The 6,142-nt window shown below is 42.6% G+C and overlaps 1 pseudogene; it reads right to left on the bottom strand.

Moving 5' to 3' along the window:
* Positions 1–2,684: 2,684 nt before the first annotated feature.
* Positions 2,685–3,203, bottom strand: LOC112584316 (annotated as a pseudogene).
* Between the last annotated feature and the right edge of the window lie 2,939 nt (positions 3,204–6,142).

Here is a 6,142-nt window from a genome sequence, read left to right as displayed (position 1 = left end):
AATGCAAACTGAAAGTCTCTGAAAAAGCACAGTGGAGAGAGGTCACAAAGGGATGACATAAACAATCTACATGCTGAAGGGTTACCGCCCTAGGCTTCCAGAATGCTGGCAGCCAGACCTACACCTCAAAAACAGAATAGGAAAAGATACACCTCTGGGGAATTCCCTGGTGGTCCCATGGTTAGGATTTTCACTGCTAGGGCCCAAGTTCTATCCCTGGTTGGGGAACTAAGATTACCACATGCTGTAAGGCATGGCCAAAAAAAGGTAAAGTGAAAATAAAGGCCTACACTTGATCCTGTATCTAGATATCCATCTACAAAGCACTCTGAGGATATCCAAAGGAAAAAAAAAAAAAAAAAGATTGATACAACTTTGAGGGGCATGAGTGGGACATCCCAGGCAGAAGGCACAGCTTGCAAAGATATATAGTCATGAAGGACTATGGCAATTCTCAAGTGTGGCAAGAGCTTCAGCGTGTTTGACCAACAGGATGCCTGGGATGGGTAAGACTGAGAAATCATGGGGCCAAGTACCAGGTCCACCCATGAAAGATTTCTACGCTGAGGAGAGTTCAGTCAGTTAGTCAGTTCAGTCACTCAGTTGTGTCCGACTCTTTGCAACCCCATGAATAGCAGCATGCCAGGCCTCCCTGTCCATCACCATCTCCTGGAGTTCACTCAAACTCATGTCCATCGAGTCAGTGATGCCATCCAGCCATCTCATCCTCTGTCGTCCCCTTTTCCTCCTGCCCCCAATCCCTCCCAGCATCAGAGTCTTTTCCAATGAGTCAACACTTCGCATGAGGTGGCCAAAATACTGGACTTTCAGTGTTAGCATCATTCCTTCCAAAGAACAGCCAGGGCTGATCTCCTTTAGAATGGACTGGTTGGATCTCCTTGCACTCCAAGGGACTCTCAAGAGTCTTCTCCAACATCACAGTTCAAAAGCATCAATTCTTCAACACTCAGCTTTCTTCACAGTCCAACTCTCACATCCATACATGACCATTGGAAAAACCATAGCCTTGACTAGAATGGACCTTTGTTGGCAAAGTAATGCCTCTGCTTTTCAATATGCTATCTAGGTTGATCATAACTTTTCTTCCAAGGAGTAAACGTCTTTTAATTTCATGGCTGCAGTCACCATCTGCAGTGATTTTGGAGTCCAAAAAAATAAAGTCTGACACTGTTTCCACTGTTTCCCTATCTATTTCCCATGAAGTGATGGGACCAGATGCCATGATCTTCGTTTTCTGAATGTTGAGTTTAAGCCAACTTTTCACTCTCCTCTTTTACTTTCATCAAGAGGCTCTTTAGTTCCTCTTCACTTTCTGCCACAAGGGTGGTGTCATCTGCATATCTGAAGCTATTGATATTTCTCCCGGTAGTCTTGATTCCAGCTTGTGCTTCTTCCAGCCCAGCATTTCTCATGATGTACTCTGCATAGAAGTTAAATAAGCAGGGTGACAATATACAGCCTTGATGTATTCCTTTTCCTATTTGGAACCAGTCTGCTGTTCCATCCATTTCTAACTGTTGCTTCCTGACCTGCATATAGGTTTCTCAAGAGGCAGATCAGGTGGTCTGGTATTCCCATCTCTTTGAGAATTTTCCACAGTTTATTGTGATCCACACAGTCAAAGGCTTTGGCATAATCTATAAAGCAGAAATAGATGTTTTTCTGGAACTCTCTTGCTTTTTCCATGATCCAGAGGATGTTGGCAATTTGATCTCTGGTTCCTTTATTGCAGGTTATATATAAGAAGGGAGTTTCCACAGAAGGAGGACATGATCAGATTTAGAAAGACAATGCTGATTGTAGTATAAAAGTTAATCAGGATTGAGGTAGAATGTAATAATAAGAAAGACTAGAGGACAGTGACTTTCTTATCTCTAGGAGGAAAACTAGATACTGAACTAGGGCAATCATAATAGAATAAGGAGGAGAGTTGGCATTCGAGAGACATTTATAAACATCAATTTTTTTCCTGCAAGATTGTTTTTTTTTTTGAAACATACATTCAACTTTATTTCATTAGAAAAATTTACTTAAGCCACATGATGGCCAAAATGTCCATGTCCCAAGCAGGCACTGTCATTCCCCTGCCCACTTCAGACCAATAACCACACACAGACTTGCTAAGTTGGAGGAAGAACTTTAAAAAATGTAAAAATGAGAACAGGACACAGAAGACTCCACCTTTCCCCTTCCTACAGCCAACCCTAACACCTCTTAACTGTTATCTGCACACAGAGGAGCTCTCATGAGAGAAAAGCTGAATACCAACTAAACTGACCATAAGACACCCAAGTCCAAAGGAATTCTTAGCAGATGCTTAGAAAGTGGGGTTGAAAATAACACCATCTCCCAACAGCTAAAGTTGCAGCACAAGTACTCATCTAAGAGAAGACAAAGCCAGGCTGCTCAGGACATCTAAGCAGACGCAGTCTGGGGAAGAGAGTGAGATCACTCCATTCCACAGCCACAGGCGACCCACTCACATCTGTGATAAAACAGGCCTTTTTCAGAACAAGGAGTATCCAAAGAAGAGGCCCTTTGAGGGCCTAGTAACAGTTAGTTCTCTGATAACACTGACATTGAGAATGCCTGCCCAGAAACTGGTAGAGCTGGAGGTATTTTGGACACTGTTCTAAGGTCATCGCCGGTGGAGGGAGGTCTTATCATACCACTCTGGATAGATGGTCTGGAACGCCCTTGGGGGCTCTTTGTTGGGAAGCTGACCTCTGGTGGTCCAGTAGCTCCCAGGAGATGGGCTCTCCAGTAAGCCCTCCAGGGACTTCATTAGACTGATGAGTTTAATGAAGATGGAGAACAAGGTCAGCACCCCACCTAAGAGATAGATGTTCAACATATGCTTCATGGTGGCACCAAGGATCCCTCTCCTTAACAGAGCAGTAGAGTTGCCTTCTGCTTCTGGAGGGCTCTGGATCCTCCAAGAGGAAGGGCCAGGAGTGGCCTATTTGCTGTAATAATGAGTCGCATGGAATCAGAAGGAAAATCAGTTAATGAAATGTCAACCCAGACGCCTCTCCCTAGATAAAAGTGCAGCTCTCAGCGAAAACTTATTTTATTGCATGTAAAAAGCAAAGGAGAAAAGGAAAGATATACCCATTTGAAAGCAGAGTTCCAAAGAATAGCAAGGAGAGATAAGAAAGCCTTCCTCAGCGATCAGTGCAAAGAAATAGAGGAAAACAATAGAATGGAAGACTAGAGATCACTTCAAGAAAATTAGAGATACCAAGGGAACATTTCATGCAAAGATGGGCTCAATAAAGGACAGAAACGATATAGACCTAACAGAAGCAGAAGATATTAAGAAGAGGTGGCAAGAATACACAGAAGAACTGTACAAAAAAGATCTTCACGACCCAGATAATCACGATGGTGTGATCACTCACCTAGAGCCAGACATCCTGGAATGTGAAGTGAAGTGGGTCTTAGAAAGCATCACTACGAACAAAGCTAGTGGAGGTGATGGAATTCCAGTTGAGCTATTCCAAATCCTGAAAGATGATGCTGTGAAAGTGCTGCACTCAATATGCCAGCAAATTTGAAAAACTCAGCAGGGGCCACAGGACTGGAAAAGGTCAGTTTTCATTCCAATCCCAAAGAGTGCCAATGCCAAAGACTTTAAACTACCACACAATTGCACTCATCTCACACACTAGTAAAGTAATGCTCAAAATTCTCCAAGCCAGGCTTCAGCAATACGTGAACTGTGAACTTCCAGATGTTCAAGCTGGTTTAGAAAAGGCAGCGCAACCAAGAGATCAAATTGCCAACATTCGCTGGATCATCAAAAAAGAAAGATTTCCAGAAAAACGTCTATTTCTGCTTTACTGACTATGCCAAAGCCTTTGACTCTGTGGATCACAAAAAACTGTGGAAAATTCTGAAAGGGATGGGAATACCAGACCACCTGACCTGCCTTCTTGAGAAACCTGTATGCAGGTCAGGAAGCAACAGTTACAGTTAGAACTGGACATGGAACAACAGACTGGTTCCAAATAGGAAAAGGAGCACATCAAGGCTGTATATTGTCACCCTGCTTATTTAACTTATATGCAGAGTACACCATGAGAAATGCTGGGCTTGTAGAAACACAAGATGGAATCAATATTGCTGGGAGAAATATCAATAACCTCAGATATACAGATGATACCACCCTTGTGGCAGAAAGTGAAGAAGAACTAAAGAGTCTCGTGATGAAGGTGAAAGAGGAGAGTGAAAAAATTGGTTTAAAGCTCAACATTCAGAAAACTAAGATCATGGCATCCGGTCCCATCACTTCATGGCAAATAAATGGGAAAACAGTGGAAACAGTGGCTGACTTTATTTTTGGGGGCTTCAAAATCACTGCAGATGGTTATTGCAGCCATGAAATTAAAAGACGCTTACTCCTTGGAAGGAAAGTGACCAACCTAGACAGCATATTAAAAAGCAGAGACATTACTTTGTCAACAAAGGTCCATCTAGTCAAGGCTATGGTTTTTTCCAGTAGTCATGTATGGATGTGAGAGTTGGACTATAAAGAACGCTGAGTGCCAAAGAATTGATGCTTTTGAATTGTCGTGTTGGAGAAGACTCTTAAGAGTCCCTTGGACTGCAAGGAGATCCAACCAGTCCATCCTAAAGGAGATCAGTCCTGGGTGTTCATTAGAAGGACTGATGTTGAAGCTGAAACTCCAATACTTTGGCCACCTGTTGTGAAGAGCTGACTGATTAGAAAAGACCCTGATCCTGGGAAAGATTGAAGGCAGGAGAAGAAGGGGACAACAGAGGATGAGACGGCTGGCTGGCATCACTGACTCAGTGGACATGAGTTTGGGTAAGCTCCAGGAGTTAGTGATGGATAGGGAGGCCTGGCGTGCTATGGTTCATGAGGTCACAAAGAGTCAGACAGGACTGAGTGAGTGAACTGAACTGATACAACTTTTTCCCTTTTAAGAGACTTAAAAGTACCCCAAGAGTTCCACTAAGACAAGAAACTCCACTTTCCTTTTAACAAATTACACATGTAATCTTTCCCCACTTATTAGTTCAGTTCAGTTGCTCAGTTGTGTCCAACTCTTTGTGACCCCATGAATCGCAGCACACCAGGCCTCCCTGTCCATCAACAACTCCCTTATTACTATAATACTAATCAATAAAATAATCTTACTTGCATTTGGAAAATAAGATATTAATACACAATAGTTGAATTAGGCTCAGAAATCAAGCTCAATTTTTTTTCCAAGAGTTGGAAGAATTTCTTTCATAGTTTCAATTCCTGATCCTTCTGAATTCTCATCTCATCAACATCACTCTTTCTTCATCTCTGGATTGATGGAATATTCTTTATCAACTGGATGTAATGGAGTAAGGGAAGGCCAAGAGGAAAGGAGGAATCTTCCATTTCTCGCTTAAGAAACAGGAATGAAGATGAGGCCATGAACTAAAGTAGGGAACATGACAGAACTAATCACTTTGCCAAGGGAAAATAACAGAGTCAGTTTTGAGATACAATGTCTAAAAGTTCCCACAAGACATCTAAGAAGAGATGTTCAATAGAAAGTTGGAAAATATCTACAGTCCAAGAAAGAGACCACACTGAGAGGTACAGATTTGAGAGTCAAATTTTTGAAAAATCAAAAACTCTGAATCAGTACCACATTCATAATGAAGCCATGGTAAGAACTGCGGCAACAGAGGAGGCAAGCAAACACCACTACTCTCAGAGCTTTGCGCCCAGGGAAGGCATCACAAAACTGTCAGAGCTCTTTCTTGTTAAACCCAAATGAGATTTCAGAAACCTCAGTACTGCTCTTCCAACATCTACAACCTACCAACCAGAGTTGGCACTTTTAAGTAAAAATCCATTTGTCTCTAGAGAATAGAGTGTAGACACGGGGCAGGGGGTAGGATGAACTGGGAGACTGGGATTGATGTGTACACACCGTCATGTGAAAAACAGCTAGTGGGAAGCTGTTGTACAGCACAAGGAGCTCAGCTCAATGCTCTGTGATGACCTAGAGGGGAGGGATAGGGAGTGGGGTTGGGGGTACCCAAGAGAGAAGGGATATAGGTATACATAGAGCTGATTCACTTCTGTATATAGCAGAAACTAACAACATTGTAA

The sequence above is a fragment of the Bubalus bubalis genome, chromosome 4 (assembly GCF_019923935.1).
Source record: "Bubalus bubalis isolate 160015118507 breed Murrah chromosome 4, NDDB_SH_1, whole genome shotgun sequence".
Taxonomy (NCBI): domain Eukaryota; kingdom Metazoa; phylum Chordata; class Mammalia; order Artiodactyla; family Bovidae; genus Bubalus; species Bubalus bubalis.
Note: the sequence above shows the minus strand (reverse complement) of the source record. Positions and strands in the feature narration are given on the sequence as shown.